Raw genomic sequence first — 18167 nt, forward strand, 5'->3', positions numbered from 1 at the left:
CACTTCAGCTAATTCTATTTTGTTCCAACCCTTGCCAATATCTTACCATTCATCTCTTCTAGTGATTGCTCTTAAGAAGTCACAGTATCATCAGATCCATGATCATCAGAACTTACTAACAGTGTGTTGGACACAAATGGTAGCTGGTAACTGGTCACACTTGTCACTCTTGCCATTGTCTAACAAGGTGAATGAAAACATCCCAGAAGTTCTGTATGAAGCCTTCCTAGTTGATGTCATCACAAATGTCACCCCTTTAGTGAGCCCTTCTCTCACAGCACTATTAAAGCATTCTCTTGTTCCACCTTAACTCCATATGGAATGAAAGCTCCACATGGATTTTTCTGGTTCATCTGTCTGTCCCAGTGACTAGGACAGTGCCTGACACTCGACAGGTTCTCCCAAGGATTTGTTGAATTTGGAAAATTGGAAAAAGTCCCAAACCAAGGGAATATTTGCAAGGATCAAAGTTTGAGAGAAAGGCTATGTTAGTTTGCAGGTTCAGGGCTAATTAAATTTCCTGTTTCTGTTTTGCCTAAACATTTATATATTATCAGGAGACGAAATAGACGGACTCATAGCTCCTAAGACAGTGAGAGTGAAAACACAGTGAATGTTTAATTTTTTAAAAATTATGTTAGAAGACACATTGATGTCATTGTCCATCAAAGTACCCTCCCTCTATTCAAGCCTACTTAGTACCATTACTCTTGCCACTTCCTAAGCAGTTTGAAAATCTTCTGTGAGTTTTTTTAGTTGAACTGCGGTAGCTTCCTGGATATCCTGAATTGATCCAAAACATTTACCTTTCATGGGCTTTTTGATTTGAAGAGAGATCCAGAAGATGCAAGGTGGCAGACCTGGTGTCCTGGGGTAGACACTGCATAATGTTTTTAGGAGCCTTTCTGCTGGATGGCACCCAGCACAGAATTCATCACGTTTTTAAAATTTTGATTTATTTGGAAGAGAGTAAGGCCAAATAACAAAACAGAACAGAGCCAATCAAAACAAACCAATGAACATGACACAGGACTTCAAAACAAGACAATAGGAAATTAATAGTGGCTACCATGATGTCTCCTGTTATGTTCAAAGTGGCTGCCTATACCTTGAGATATAATAAAAGCAAACAAAACAAAGTAGAATAAAATCAATCAAAACAAAACAATAAAAATAATGTAGGACTTTGAAGCTGGATAATGGGAAATCAACAATGGTTACCATAATATATTTTGTTATCTTTGAAGTAGCTGCCCATACCATCCGATATAATAAAATCAAACAAAACAAAGCAGAATAAAACCAAACAAAACAGAACAATGAAAGCAATGCATGGCTTCAAAACAACATAATAGGAAATTAACAGTGACTACCACCTTCCCTTGTCAGATGCCTCCCTTCCTTTCACTTTCACAATATCCATTATGCATGTTGGATCCCACTAACTCCCTCAGTCTCTTATACTAGGGAGACAACACAACGTGCACCCTGTGACTCTGAACCATTTTACCCATGAGCGTGATCTCAAGTTGCATCCATTACCTACAAGAGCTCTAGGTTATCTTTATATCTGAGTAACTTTCCATTGTATAAAAATGCCATATCTTTCTGATCCATTCTGTGGTTGTTGCGCAAGCTGTCCCTGCCTTTTCCTTATGCCCTGTCATGTAGAGCATTGTTCTCTCTCTTTGACTTTCAGTCTATGAATTTCTTTTTGAGTTAAATGTGTTTCTTGGATAAAGCATATTGATAGTTCCGGTCTCCCGATCATATTTCTGATCACACTTCGTTAGGACACATAAGAGAACTTTCAGAACTGCTTCAAAAAGTGGCAAAACAATAATTGCATTCAAAGTGAGGGAAAGTAGTTTGGGAAGAGTAATAATAACATGTCTTGTATGTAATAACTTTTCAAAAATTCACTATTGACCAAATAATTTTATTATACCTTGTATAAGCATTGATTAAGAAACTAAATAATTATCTCCACGATAAAAGAATAATGGTTAATTTGTCCATTGGTACAACTTAATATGCTGTGGGAAAAATTTATTTCAGTTAAGTAATATTTGAGCAAAAGTTTTAGTTCATACAATACTAATTTACATGAGGTAAATTATTTCAGCACTCTATTTTATCTGTATAATAAAGTCATTTTATAAGTAGAAGCAAAAATCCATCCTCTTCTTAATGACAGGATACAAGAATAAAAATAATTTATTAGGATCATAAGGATGAGCAAGAGACAATGACACAGATGTTGGCTGGTGATACTCAGGCAATTGCACATTTCAAACTGAATTTTCATGGACTACAACTTTCCCACACCCAGAGGAAAAGGCCACAGACTATGTGGACAGCAAACCTTTATTTAAGAGCAAACTACCTGAGTATCAGGTTGTGGCAAATGGCTAACTGGACTGCAACATCTTTTCTGAGATTCCCATAGAAACACTCTTCAAAATGAGAAAAAAAGAATTCTGTGACTATCCAGCTACCAGCTCCTCCTCAGATACACTGAATGAAAGAGATGTAAGAGGCTGGCTGGGCTCATATTTCTTGGAAACGCTGATATAAAGGGCAATGAAACACCATATGCAGAGAATTCTAGAAAACAGTGAGCTCTGGTATTTACTCCCATCAGCCTTTTTATCTGAAGCAGACTGACCTCTAGACACACCCAACACCATCACAAGGCTTCCTGCAACTGCATGACTCTTCCCCACTGTCACCCAGGAAGCTACAGATCTTTCCCATGGCCAACAGGAAGAGTGAGACTCTTTCTTATTGTGTGAGTTAGAAGAGCCAACTTCTCACACAACTAGAGTCCCACATGGCTTATTTCTATTTTCCAGGTTTGGCTCAGATGCATTCACTCACCTGAAGGCATCTTAGGAAGTCATAGAGGAGGCATTGCAATGTTGGGCACAATCAGGCTCCAGCAATACAAGGAAAGTAGAGGGAAGCACATTTTTCAAATTGGAAATCAAAGTAAAATTCAAAAGGCTCAAAAAGTAAATTATGGAGGTTAACAAAAAGAAAGTATAATAGAAATTATTAGCATGATCTACATGACATTAAAATATACATAACATAGGAGGCCCATCCAGGCCTCGTTGGTGTCTCCAGGGGATCCTAAGTCCTATCAGAACAGTGGCCATGACCCAAGGCAGAAACTGGGTTTTACTGATTTGTGAAGAGGAGGACAGTTCAGGGCTCATGACTGTGAGAACTCTGTGCTGGGCTAGGCAGCAAGTGGAATAGCACCTCTGCAGTATGCAAACAGGGGAAACTATAGGTGGTGCTTCATTCACCTGTCTCATTGCTTCAAAGCCTACATACCGGTGCCTTGATTAGACCTAATTACATTGCTTAAACCCAACTGGGAATGTCTAGGGTCTTCTTAGCCAGCTCTGTACATACCAATGCAGAAAAGCAGGGCAAGGATTAGCCAAAATGGAGACAAATGGTCTTCCTTCAGGGGGATTCTTCCCAGTGACCTCCACAGATATTAAGCATACTGTATTAGGTTGTCAAGGACACAAGGACAACAATAAAATTTCTAGAAATATTCAAGGCAATTCAAATAAATGAGAAGTTGGATTTGAACAATTCTACTTACAGAGAAAAGAATAAGCAAGGAAAAAAACTGTTTACCATGCGGGAATTATTTATTTTCTCCAAAATACATGTAATATAGTTACACAATTTCTATATACTAATCCACAAACAAAACTGTAATAGAGAGTAATTCTGCAAAGTATAAATTACTGATACCATGTATTCACATAAGCCCACATTAGCACTAGAAACTGATTTAAACATTTCCAGCTCAGAACTCACCAGTAGATTTTCCACTTAATAAACATTATTTTTCAGATAAATTAAACATATATTTTTGAATTATTACAGAAAGCATCATTTCATTTAAAAATATTCATGCCTAAGTATGATAGATGAGCTCACAAAAAAAAATAGACTCCCACTAGAATGCTGAGACTGAATAACAGTAACTCCAGAAATAAGTCAGCTAATATTTGTGAAAAATTTGATGCTCCCATCTTTCACCTCATGCTGATTACTGCAATTTAACATCTGTTTCCTTTGTCACACAACTTGGGAGCACCCATGCTACAGTTGTTTACTCCAATGCTCCTGAGCATAGCTAGTGATATCATGTCCCAACTGAAACGTAAGTAGAACTATAGGGATCACTGCTATAGCACACTAACAGCCCCACTCTGATGAATATACTTGACCAAACACTTGTAAGAAATATGAAATGCCTGAATAGCTTTAATGTTTTACACAATCTATCTTATATATCATTGAAAGAAACTCAAAGGGGTAACAAACATTATAAAAAGAAGGAAAAATTAAATCCACTAAATAAATTAAAATGTAGATTAAAATTTTAAAAGAAGATAATCAAAGTAAGATACAAAGTTAGATTTTTGTATGTTAAACAGGACAAAATTTAAAATACACAATACTTACAAAGGGGCACTGTTATGGTTTGTGACTGGGTATCCCTCCAAAGCCTCATGCATTCATGGAGACAACTAAGTCTAGTATTTGTGATTGGTTTGTTTATAGTTCTGGGATTGGTGGTATGAGTGCTACACCTGCCCAGGGGCAGATCACTGGCATACAGTGTAAGGATAGTTTTCCCTTTTCACTCTTGTCCCTTGTGGCCACCATGAACAGTTAAACCTCAACCACACCATCCTGCCTTGGAACCAGCTGAACATGGACTTAAAACCTCCAAAAAATGTAAGCTAAATAAACTTTTCTTTCCTTCAGTTTGGGCATCAGGTAATTTTTCCAGTAACAAGAGAAAAGTAACCAACACAGAATTTGGTACCAGGAATAGGGTAATTGCTGTGACTATACCTGGCCATGTGGTTCAAGAGCCTTTAGTAATGACTTATGGAAGAGTCTGAAAAGGTTCAGAGATGTTGCCTGCAAGCATAGATAGAGTTTGAATGGCTTGGGCCTTTTCCATATGGGAGATTCTGTTCAGAGCTCGGAGGACCAGAAAACCAATAAAGACCATGCTCAGGAGGTTTCTGCCAGGAAGAAGTACTGCATTGGCTATTGGACTCCAGATGATGCATATTTTGATTGGCAAAAGGCTTTTCTGTATTTTGCTCCTGTCCAGAGACTTTTCCTGAGCCTGAAATTAAGGACTAATTGATCTGGCAGAAGAAATTTCAAGGCAGTCAAACATTGAGGTGATGACATGGCTATTGTTGGAAGTTTTTAGCCAGATTTATGTTGTAAATCAAGAACAAAGATCCCAGCAAGATGATCTAAAACACTGTGAGTTTGGTCATGAAAAAAACTTCAGTAAAGCTGTGGACTAAAAAGATAGAGCTGAGGTCTTTATTGTTGAGAAGAAATAGAAAAATATAAAAGTATTAGGGCATCACAAGCAGCAGTGGGTCTCCATGATTTGCAACCTCAATACTCTAAAATTAAAGACTTTGCTTTGAGGAAAAGCCACAGAACACCACATTCCAGAATGGAGGCAGTGGCCACTAGAGGTTCTAAAATGTTGGTGGCTGTACTGGTGGCTGCACCTACTCTAAAATGGCAACAACATAAAAAATCTGTTCCTCACAATAAGGTTCAGAGTGCTCAGTGACCCAGGCACTCAATCCCTATATCCAAGAGAGAGGAAAGTCTGGTTACTGCTCCAACTAGCAGCAGACCTTGGCATCATCCACATGGCACTGGATTTAGGTGTACACAAAACACAAGAGTGCTGAAGTTAAAAAGGCTCCCTCCAGCTATAGAAGGCCTGGGAGGCCAAGCAGTGTGCCCCTGAGAGGGCAGTGTGTGAAGCTGTGAGTGTGAAGTTAAAGGTGCAATGGAGAACTTAGAAGTTTAAAAAAGCCAGGTGTATCAGTCATCTAAGAAAACCTACAGGATGGAACAAAGCCAGGCCAAGAAAGAAGCCATGGGAGCTACAATCACCGAAAGTGCCATGGGAGTGAAATCACTCAAGCCTTTTAGAGCTCACAACTAAATTACTTCAATACTGAGCATAAAATTCCAGGACTTAATGTTTGCCCTGCTGGATTTTGGACTTCATTTGTCCCATTCCCTTTTATCCTCCTGTTTGTACCCTTTAAAATAGTACTATTACATGTCAAAAGTTTAACTTTGTTTTCATTTGTACAGGGAGTTATAACTAAAACTTTGCCTTAGATCTCAGAGGAGATTTGGGACTTAAACTTTTCAGCAATGCTGAAACTGTTAGGATTTTGGCAGCTCTTGGAAATGGACTAAATATCTTTTACATTAAAAATGTAACATGAGTCTTTTGCAGGCCAGGGGTGAAATATTATGGTTTGTGTCTGCGTGCCTCCCCCAAAAGCCTCATGCTGTCATGGAGGCAACTGAATCTAGCATTTGTGATTGATTTTTTGTCTAGCAGTAGAATTGGTGATGTGAGCGCTGCATCCGCCTCTAGGGGTGGGTAGCTGACATGAAATATAAGGGTGGAAGGAGTCATGATTGTCCTTCTCCCCTTTTTTCTCTTGTCACTTGTGAATGCCATGAATGGTTGCCTGTTAGCCATGTCACCCTACTTTGGAACTAACTGAGTGTATGGTCTGAAACCTCCAAAAAACTGTAAACTAAGCCTTTCCTTCCAGCATTTTAGGTGTCAGGTAATTTTGTCCCAGCAAGAAGGAAAAAGTAACCCACATAGGCACTTTCAGGCTTACACTGTACTGAGAATTTAAATTACTTTAAATATTTTATGAAGGATTGAGTCTAACATACTCATAAACTTTGATCAAATAATACATTTTCTAGGGACTTTTCCCTAAACAAATGGCAGAAATATGGGCTACTTTTTAATAAGGAATATATAATAGGGCTTTACACATTAGCAAGACAAAGTAAAGAATTTAATTACCTCATCAAAAGGAAATGCTTAAATGAATTTCATGACACACATACAAAAAGATATCATATTTATGCATAAATAATATTTTCTAAGAATATTATCATTATTTTAAAAGCACTATTTTTTACTAAAAGAAAGGCCTGTACAGAAAACTCCATCTAGTTGTGCAATGTTGGCGCCTTGCTGGGAACTCAGTAGGGCCCCACCCAGTGTTTTCAAACAGCTGGGGATCCTTGGTGCACCATGGTGCATGAGCTGAAGGACTGCACAGGATGTAGAGATGGTTCAGTATATACAAATCAATAAATATAATACACCATATCAATAGAGCCAAAGAGAAGAGTAACATGATCATCTCAATATATGCAGAAAAAGATTTTGATAAATTCCAAAACTCATTCATGATAAGAACTCTACAGAAAATTGGAATCAATGGTCTCTACCTCAATCTGATACAAAAAAAAGAAAAAAAACATCTATGACAAACCAACAGCCAGCATCATATAAAAATGGTCAAGAGCTGAAAACTTTTACTCTAAAATCAGGAAGCAGACAAGGATGTCCATTATCACCAGTCCTATTCATTAGCCAGAGCAATTAGAGAGAAATAAAAGGAATAAGGATAGGAAAGAAAGAAGTTAAATTATCACTATTTGAAGATGACATGATACACTACATAGAAGACCCCCAAAACACCATTGATAGACTTCTAGATGTAATAATCAAATATATTATTGTAGTTAGATACAAATTCAACACTCAAAAATCAATCATAGTTCTGTACACAAAAAATAAACTCACTGAGAAATAAGAGAAACCACATCCTTCACAATGGCGTCCAAAAAAAATGAAATACTTAGGAATCAATCAAACAAAGGAAATAGAAGATCTATTCAGTGAAAATTACCATACTCTGATAAAAGAAATCAAAGATGATCTCAGAAAAAGGAAAGACAGTTTTTGTTCATGGATAGGAGGAAACAACATTGTGAAAATGGCCATTCTCCCAAAATTGTTAAACAGATTTAATGCAATTCCAATCAAAACACCATTAACATACCTCACAGATCTAGAGAAGTCATTACTAAAATTCATCTGAAACTAGAAGAGACCTAGACTATCAAAGGCAATTCTGGGCCACAAAGGCAAGGCAGGAGGTATCATAATCCCTGACTTGAAGTTATACTACAAAGCTACTGTGATAAAATCAGTGTGGTAATGGAATAAAAACAGACTTGAAGACCAATGGAATAGATTAAAAGATACAACCACAACTACAAAGACACTCAGCTACCTTATCTTTGACAAAGGGGCCAAACATGTTCTCTGAAAGAAAGATATCCTCTTTAATAAGTAGTGCTGAAAAAACTGGCTTCCCATTTGCTGAAAACTAAAACTAGACCCATGCTTATCAATGTGTACTAAACTAAAGTCAAAATGGATCAGAGATCTAAACATTGAAACAGAAGCACTAAATCTGCTGGAAAACAAATTAGGTAGAATCTTGAGGACATACGGGTAGGTAGAGAATTCATGAACAGAAATCAAACTGCACCAGAAATACTTCCCAGAATCAACAAAAGAAATCTCCAATAGAGTGAAATCAAAACCCACAAACTGGGAAAAAAATATTAGCCAACTGTCCTTCAAACAAAGAACTTCTACCTAGAACATGTAAAGAATTTTTAAAAAATCAGATCCTGGAAATTCAAAGACCCAAATCAAAAATGGGCATGTGAGATAAGTACACACGTCTCAGCTGAAGAAATCAAATGGCAAATGGAAAATTAAAACAACACTGAGATTTTATCTCACTCCAAAAACAATGGCCAGGATCAAGAAAACCACCGACAACAAATGCTGGAGAGGCTGTGGGGGAAAAGGAACTCTTCTGCATTGTTGGTGGGAGTGTAGACTGGTGCAAACACTGTGAAAATCCTTCTGGAGTTTCCTCAAAAAGTTGGGATTGGAAATCCCATTTGACCCAGCTATCCTGCTTCTGGACATTTCCCCAGAAGAACTGAAAACATCACATCACAGTGATGTATGTGCACCCATGTTACAGCAGCACTGCCGATTTCCTGTTGTCTTGTTTTGAAATCCTACGTTGGTTGCAGTGTTTTGTTCTGATCTGCTTTGTTCTGTTTTGTTTTGTTTTATTCTGTTTTAAGAAAATGTAAGATATTTCCAGTAACTATATACTTTCTTTACTCCAATTTTTCCGCGTGTGCTTTGTAATTTTCTTGACCCCAATTTGCTGTACAGCTATTTTCTAAAGGGCATTGAAAGGCTACCTTTCAAATACTAAGAATGTTGCTTTCTGAGTTCTTATTCTTTTGAACTTTTCAAAGTCTTTAATATGTTAACCTTTTACAACTACATCAAATATCTCAAAGCTGTTTTTTCTTCCAGTAGTTTTTCCCCTTGAGTGCTTTGGTTCTCTAATTATTGTTACTCTCTTTCTGATTGGTTACTTCTTTCCCTCTGTTTAAATGTAATATTCTGGCCTCTTTCTTCTCAATGCATACATTTTCTCCTAGCTGATTATAGGTCAGTATTCCCAGCCTTCTAATTGACAGTGTCACTTAATTGTATGCCCCACTGTCACTTTTACTTTAATATGGCCTCTGGAGAATTATCACTTTGTGTTCAAAGCTGAGCCAGTGGTACTTGAGAGCGACTTATCTCATGATGACCTCTAGAATGATCTCTTCATTCTTTGAGTTATTTTATAGTTCTGGATAAATCGCTATCTAGGTAGTAAAAATGATGCATGGGAATAAATGTTTGTTCAGAAACACTTAGTTTCCTTCTCATCATCTTATTCAGCATATAGTAACCTTTCCCAGTGAGGTTGGGTTTGGCCATGTGAATTTTGCTTTGGTTTCACATAGGTCGAACATATATCCCTGCATCATGGCTTTGGTTTCAGCTAAGCATCCTGCTTTTGTCTAAAAGGAAATTGTGTCTGGCCCAGTAACAAAGACTTGGTATATGCACACGTTTGGGTCTTTCTTCTTCCATTTGTGTCATTACTATGAGAACTTTCCCTGCGAAGCTATTGCCTCATTATGGAGCCTAGAATAAAGCACAGAACTGACCCAACTCAAATGTATGGTGGGGAATCTGGAAAAGTCCAATACACAGATTAAGGCAAAGTTGCAACTGCAGCTGTCAGTCCATTTCAGCTGACTTCCAGCCTCCTCATGGAAAAGAAAACAAGAATAAAGTGGTAACTATTTTAAGCCACTGATTTTTGAAATGCCTTTTTATGCCACATTATTATGGCAATAGCTGACTGATAGACTCTTATTTGAAGCCAGTTTCCTGAACTAAAGACTTTTTCTTGTGGTTTTATGATTCCCTGTTTTATAAGTGATGGGTCTTTTACTCACAAAAGAATTAGATTTTGAAGTGAAGCTTGACAACCTAATAGGAATAATCCCTCTATTATTTATGACTCTCACTACAGAACCCATCACTTAAGTTAGGGGGCCACAATGATTTTCTGGAGTCGTAAAGCCACAGGTCCAGCTCTGAAACCAAGAGTGTAATCAACAGCACTTGAGCTACATTACCTGGAGAAATGTGGTTCTTAAAAGGGAAACCGAGGAACTGTTTTAAAAGAAAAAGTCATGAGTGCCTGGCATTGCATTAAAGACAAGCACATGTGTCTTTTCTACACCTCTACCAGGTGTCTTTTCTACACAGATTTTTAGCTCCGTTTCCAGGGCTTTGCTACTTGAAATCGCCCCTCTGTGATCACGTACACATCCTGTCTTGGGCCTGGTAAAGATACATTTTTGCACAAAACTTGTATGAGTCACTATTGCAAATCACAAGGGTCACAACCTATAGGTTAACATTCAAAGTGCACTGTGACTGTTCCTTGACTTCTTTTTCAGCCCAGCCTTGGTACCTGGAGCACACAAGTCGACATTCACCCAAGGACTTTGGCCCTTGTGGTCTTCGCTCAACGTTTGATCTGCTGTGGTTCTTCCAGGACTTTTTAGAGTCCTTTCCCTCCAACTGTGCTTCTACCAAGGCTTGGACCACAGTCAGCCCTGTGTGATTTCAAATGCACATGTCCCCACCACCTCTGGATCATGTATGTAAGAACTTGTCTTTGCATTCCTTGGAGTATCTTAGTTCTTCTGAAATAATTAAGAACTATTGTTGAAATGTTAAGTTGTGGAATTTCCAGTCCCAGACTCATGAGCGGAATCTGGAACTGACAGAAAGCTCAGTATTTTTAGAACATCATCTTTTTAAGGTCCCTCCAGGTGGCCAAATCTTAACAAACCACTGAGCAGGAAAGGTGATTTAGATTACATATTTAAGGGAAGGTGAAACTTAGCACATATATTGTGATAAGCAGGCAGCCAAAATCTTCACACAAATAAGAAAAAGGTACAAAGTCAGCTATGGGGGCCCACTTGAGTGATTTAGAAACATGTTTTCCAGTACTTGGGGAATCTCTGTAATGCTAAGCAGGGCAGATGTCCCAGGCAGTTTGGAACTCAGTAGATAAGATGCTGGACCCTAATTAGGATGGCACAAAGTCTCTTCCTTGCAGAGGTCTTTATTCACACAGAATTCTCACAGTTCTAAGGAAATGTGGGACATTTAAGAAGAGAGAAGGAAAGTAACCAGAAATTTTTATATTAAACTGTACCTAGAATTCTTGCCTTTCAACTATATTTCATTTGACACAAGAAGTAGAATTAAAGAGCCATAAAAACTGGCCTAGTATTTTTTAAAAATTCTGTACCACTTGTAAGCTTTTTTTCTGTTCTACTTCTTTTTTTTTTAAACAGGGAAGAGGGCGAACGCAGTCGCCCACTACCACAAATTATGCTCTCGAGTTTCCTGCATTTGGGGAAATTGCAGGGGTCAGCATATCCGCAGTGCGATGGATGAGCCTCGCTCTGGGAAAACTACCTTCGTGATCATGGTGTCTCCCCTGCCAGGTAAGTGTCTGTTTTACTTTTTAAAATAAAATAAAGAAACAAAGACAAAAAACTGGGCAAGTGTGCCCAGTAGTAGGTAACATACACCTACCTGCATGGGACAGTATCATTTTTGGAGGAGTAGAAAAGGATCGAACACAAGGTTAGTCCAGGTGTCTTTGGATTAAGCAAACAGGCTAACTAGTTATGAGTCATAAAAACACTTTCCTAATGCTCTGAGCTGCTTCATACATCCTGAGAGAGTTGGCCACAGGTTTGTTGTCTTTAATACCTCCCCAACTTTGGAGGATCATGTGATTTTATGTTTGATAAGATATTATAGGTAAGTTATGTGAAATACCAGAAAGGGATTAAATAAATCTGACATAAATAGCTAGCAAAAATCTTTTCTTAAGCATCTTAGGGCTCAGTGGCTCAGAAATTTCTATTACCTTAGGAAAAGAGAAAAAGGAAGATATGTATAATCCTGTAATAGCAATTACAGTGCTGGTGTGTTCCATAATAGAGAATTTTTCCCATCAGGAAGTTCCAGGGCAACAAAGGCCCCATCACCTGCTCTAACATCGGGAGGGGGCAGATTAAGGATTTAAAATGGGTGCCTTTTTCCTCCCCTGTTCAAAGATTTCCCCCTCTAGGTTACGTATTGTTGGCTGACAAGTCAGAGACCTCACTGCGCACTGCCCTGGCTGTAGTGTCATTGTACCTCTCCTATCTGGGGTGGCTGACAAAACTCAGAATCCTGCCTGCCAAACTGTTTCTTCAAAGGTATGTGGTAGAATTCACAGTGCTTAATCCTCCTGGAAATTGAAGAAAAACTGCTCTATCTCCTTAGCATCTTAAGGTACTGGGACATATGTGACTCCCTTGAGCATTCCACTGTCTCATTTATACCAGCCAACCCATAAATCAGCATGGTTGAGTGGAAGCCAAACCAACAGCCAGTAGAAGAAGTTTCTCAGAGACCTGTGGCATGTTCATTTTATCTTTGGGACCCATAATCCCCTGTGACCTCTGTGAACTGTAAGTCTTTGTGACTGATGGTTTTACCATCTGGCAAAGGGGAGCAACCTTCACTTACAGACATTACTTGGAATTTCCGACTCATGGTCTCTCTGATGTGGCTACCAACATGGCTCTGAAAAGTAGCTCTTGGTTCACTGTCAGCCTTTTGTTAACACCGACCTCTGACCATGAAGGTCAGGTCTTGTGATTCTCTAGCCTGATAATTCCTATTTGAGGACAGTTGACTAGGATGCCAGAATGGACAAAGCAGAATGGCCCAGTGCCCATACATGTTACAGGTAAAGGGAAATGGAATGTTCAAAAGCATAGCGGTGAGCCTGGTTGCATCTTACTTTACATGAACTTGTGACAGATGAACTTAGCTCACACGCAGGGTACAGTTTCAGACATTTCACAGAATTTTGTTTTTTTAAAAATAGAGTATTGCCATGTGGCCCAGGCTGGCCTTGCACTCACAGTGATCCTCCTGCCTCAGCTGCCTGAATGCTGAGGTTGCAGGCATGTGCCACTATGCCTGATGACATCTCAGTGTTTGACAGACAGTAAACAGTCATGCTTTCTGCTCGGAGTGGGGAGACTATCTCTCTTACAAGGTTGCTCATATGCAAACGTCTTTGAGAAGAGAATAAGACCATGAATGACTGAGTCAGCAGACACCTAGAAATAAAGCAACCCGTACAGAACTGTCTCCCAGCAGTGGGCTGGGACTGGATATATGTGAGTGTCACATTCCCTGGGACGAACTCTGAGTGGCACTCACAAGTGCTTCTCTTCCTTGGAAGGAGAGCTCAGAGATCCAAATCTGTATTAATTCATAGTGAATTCATTCTGAGTGCCCAGCAGAATCTTAGGCAAGGCAGACAGATGACATGTTGTGCAGGTATCAGTGGGGTCCCCTTCCATGCACTCTTTGTTGTAGTCCACTTTGTGCTGCTATAATGATATCCGAGATTGGGTCACTTATAAAGAACAGAAACTCACAGTTCTGGAGGAAGTGGGGAAGTCCAAGATCAATGTGCAGCTTATTATGAAGATCTTGCTACACCATAATATGATAGAAGATACTGCATGGGAAAGGAAAGAAGTGAACTCATCATTTGATGAGAAATCCATTCCTGTGATAACACTGTCAATCGATTCATGAGGGCAGAGGATCCATGACCTATTTACCTCTTCATGGTCTCATCTCTTTTGTGTTCAGGATTAAATTTCCAACATGTGAACTCCATAGCATAATGCTCCAAGTTCCCCAAATCCATGTCTATTCACGTGCAAATTAATATTTATTCTATTCCAATAGCCCAAAAGCCTTAAATTATGCCAGCATCCACTCAAAAGTCAAAAATCATGAGTTTTACAAGAAACATTGCATAATAACTTTCCTTGTGCATGGAATCTAGAAAGAAATCCAAATGTCAGGAAAGCAGGAATGACACTATTAGATAAGTAGAAGAAGTTAGGAAGGAGTTTAGGGGAGGGGATGAGTTGGGATGGGTAGCATCCAAATGTGTTATATGAATATATGTAAAAGGCACAATGAATTCCAATATTTTCTTAAATTAATGTGACACTACACACACACACACACACACACACACACACACACACACACACACTGGGAAAAAGTCTTGCCAGAAACAAACAAATAACCAGAGTCTCATCTAAATCACAGTAGTGAAATCAGGACACGATTCATCTTAAGACAAATTCCCCTCTAGCTATGAGCCTCTGAAATCAAAGCAAGTTACTACACTTCCAACTATAATGGTGACACAGACATAAGATACATATTTTGAAGGCTACATAAAATGCTAAAGGTAGTCTAGGGGGAAATATCTGTTTAAAATGGATGAGAAAACTTGTGATAAATAGTAAAATTTGCCTTGTATTTTATAACCCCTCCTCACAAGAGGTGGAGTCTGTTTCCTTCACCCTTGAGTGTAGGTCGTGCCAGTGACATCCTCCAGCTAATAAAAAATTAGCAGAAGTGAGATTGCACCTGTGTCATGCTAAGTCCTCAAGTATCTCCCAGCTTTCTCTTTTGGAATGTGACACTTTCTACATGAAGAAGCCTTGACCAGCCTGCCAGATGATCCAAGACACACAGCCGAGTGACTCCACCATTAATGCCAACTGCCAGACATCTCACTGAAACCATCCTAGACCATCAGCTACCAGCTCACCAGCCAGCCAACAAGCCAGCTGCCTAAATGAGCCAAGCCATCCCAGAGCAGAAGCATAACAAAATAAGACACAGTGTCACAGACAAAATTAATGTTATTTAAAGCAATTAAGTGCTGAAATGTTGTATTATGTCAGAAATGCTGACACAGAACTTTTTTGAACAAATGTGGTGAATTATAGAAGCTAGCAATGACATGCAAGCCATAGACATAAACACAATGCAACTGCTGGGAAATATGATCACCATAGTCTATGCTCTGGGAATTCAACAAAAATACCTCTTTCCAGGTATGGTGGCATATTCCTATAATCCCAGAACTTGGGAGACTGAGACAAGAGGATTGCTATGAGTTTGAGGCCAGCCTGTTCTAGAAAGTAAGTTCAAGGCCAGCCTGAACTATATAGTGAGACGCTGTCTCAAAAAGACAAAGCAAGCAAACAAATATATATATATATATATATATATATATATATATATATATGTGTGTGTGTGTGTGTGTGTGTGTGTATTTCTGAACTGGCTCATGTTTTCTAGAATATGTTATGATGACTTCTTTTGCCATGGATTTCAAAAAATATAAAACAGCATAACTGAATGTTTTAAAATTGAGGAAAATAAAATAGCTTATGTCTACTCAGGGAGAGAACAAGATGTAAATCCTAGCATTATAAAAACAATAAAATTTCTTTTGTTAATTGTATCATAGCAGCATTTAACAGTTATGCTAAACTTTCTATTTAAAGATACTGTATAAACAGTCCCTCACCAGAGACCAGAGAAGATTGAACCAGGAAAGTGATAAAAAATGATTGCTTTCTTGTTCTTAATTTTAGAGGGAAAGTTTCATTTCCCCCCATTTAATATGATATTGGCAATGGGTTTGTTGTAGATGGCTTTTATCAGATTGAAATAATATCCTTCTGTATCTATTTTCTTTAGTGTTTTGTCGTGAGAGAATGTTGGGTTTTGTCAAGATTTTATGTGTGTATTAAGCCCATTGTGATTCTGGTCCTTGCTTCTGTTTATGTGATGTTTATTCACTGATTTGTATATATGGAACCATATCTGCATCCTTGGGTTGAAGCCAACTTGGCCATGACCTATGGTACTTTTGATGATTTGTTGCATTCTACTTGTCAGTATCTTTCCAAGGGACTTTGAATTGATATTTATGAAAGAGAGCTATTTTTAGTCCTCCACTCCTGTTCAATATAGTCCTCAAAAGATTAGCAAGAGCATTTAAGCAAGAAAAAAAAAGACATATGCATAAAAAAGAAAGAAGTCAAATTATCACTATTATGGTAAAATGATCCTCTACATGGAAGATATCAAAAAAATCCAGCAGAAGATCTTAGAATTAATAACCAAATTCAACAATGTAGAGGGATACAAAATCCACATACAAAAATCAACAGTGTTCCTGTACACTAATAGCAAATCTACTAATATGGAAATTAGCGGAAAATACCATTCACAATCGCACAATGAAAAATTAAACACTGAGAATTAACCTACGGGGGAAGTGAAAATCCTCTACAGCAAAAGCTACAATACTCTGAAACAGGATATTGAAGATGACCTGTGAAAACAGAGATGCTTCCTGCTCCTGAATAAGCAGAATCAATTTAGTCAAAATGTCCATTTGTCCAAAATTGATATACAGATTTAACCCAATCGCCATCGAAATTCCAACAGCGTTCTTTGCAGAATGGGAAAAGACAATCCCAGAATTTTTATGGAACCAGAAAAGAGCAAGAAGAGCAAAAACAACCCTGAGTGAAACAGTGCAAAGTGAGAGGCATCACAATCCCAGGCTTGAAGCTGTATTAATAATGAATAACTGTAGTTATTTGCAGGAACTTGGGTGTAACTTGAGACCAAATTATTATTAAGTGAAATTAATCATCTATACAAGCTTAAAGATTACGTGAAAAACCCAGTGTGAAAATAAAAAGCAAAATAAAAGACAGGTAATAGGAAGCAGGGAGATAGATCGTTCTCAAGGGGGAAGGGAATCAAGTTATAGAGGAAATGGGAAGGAAACGAAGGGAGCAGAGATGAGCGGAAGGAATTGGATGTATTATGTAAATAAATGCACTTAAGACAAGGCATGCAACCATCCTGTACAGCAAACATACCGAAAAAGGAAGGAGATAAAGAGATGGGTGAAGGGAGAGGAAGGAAGGGAAACAGGATGCACAAAACAATTAAAATGTGTTATGTGCATTAAATGCACATGGATCAACTCTCCACCAGGAGTATGCTACACTCCTGTGATGATAAACCAACATTTTATAAAATTGTTTTATTTGTTTGTATTACATTTGTAACTTGCTCCCTGAAGAATACAATGTTTTCAGAGCTGAAAAATTTTTCATACATTCTGAGAAATTGGACACAACTTTATTGAAGGAAATTGAAAGATTTGGATCCCAAAGCCTGCATCTGTTGAGCGCTGTTTAATCTTACAGTGTAACCTTGAACTAGTTTCATTTAATTTCTTCATCTACAAATTGAGACTCATGAACTTTATTAACAGGATTAAATGAGATTAAACAAGAAATGCATATCAAAGGAGCTAGCCAATTATACACATTTAATGGGCATTTACTACTAGCTTGAGATTTTAAATTTCTTAAAATATTTGAATACCATGCTCGCTTCGGCAGCACTTACACTAAAATATTTGGATATTTCTGGACTAAGAGAAATATAATGGGGAAAAATGTCTGAACTTTATCAACTGAATATTAAAGAACCAAAGCATCAGAATTCATATTTATTTTCCATGAATAATATTTCACTAAAATTAAGAAAGTGATGTTATATTCTTTGATCTATACTAATATTATACACACTTTCTCTTGTTCTTTAGACACAAAGCAATCATATCGTTAAAATCTTTAAATTGCTCTTTTATTCTGCATGCAAGCTAACTATGTCTTCAAAGCTTTGACATATGCAGGGCTGACCCGATTACCTCATATTCCTAAGTAGGAAGATGAAATGTTGTCAAATGAAGTAAGTCTCCCAAGGTTACCCATTTATAGAGGAACCTAAGTACTCTGCT

At 38.0% G+C, this 18167-nt stretch overlaps 1 long non-coding RNA gene and 1 other non-coding gene across 2 annotated transcripts in view; one reads left to right on the plus strand and one right to left on the minus strand.

Moving 5' to 3' along the window:
* The window catches only part of LOC134477986 (uncharacterized), a 28304-nt gene extending 17282 nt beyond the window's left edge, over positions 1-11022 (plus strand). The window contains exon 3 of the long non-coding RNA XR_010050324.1: positions 10825-11022. This is a non-coding gene — a long non-coding RNA (uncharacterized LOC134477986). The remainder of the gene's footprint in view (positions 1-10824) is intronic.
* A 711-nt stretch (positions 11023-11733) lies between these two features.
* LOC111755891 (U1 spliceosomal RNA) lies at positions 11734-11897 on the minus strand. Its single transcript, XR_002790428.1, has one exon. It is a non-coding gene; the product is annotated as a U1 spliceosomal RNA (small nuclear RNA).
* Positions 11898-18167: the final 6270 nt, after the last annotated feature.

This window comes from Cavia porcellus, unplaced genomic scaffold, assembly GCF_034190915.1.
Source record: "Cavia porcellus strain 051 isolate PalLab524CR breed Dunkin Hartley unplaced genomic scaffold, mCavPor4.1 scaffold_11, whole genome shotgun sequence".
In the NCBI taxonomy this organism is placed as follows: Eukaryota; Metazoa; Chordata; class Mammalia; order Rodentia; family Caviidae; genus Cavia; species Cavia porcellus.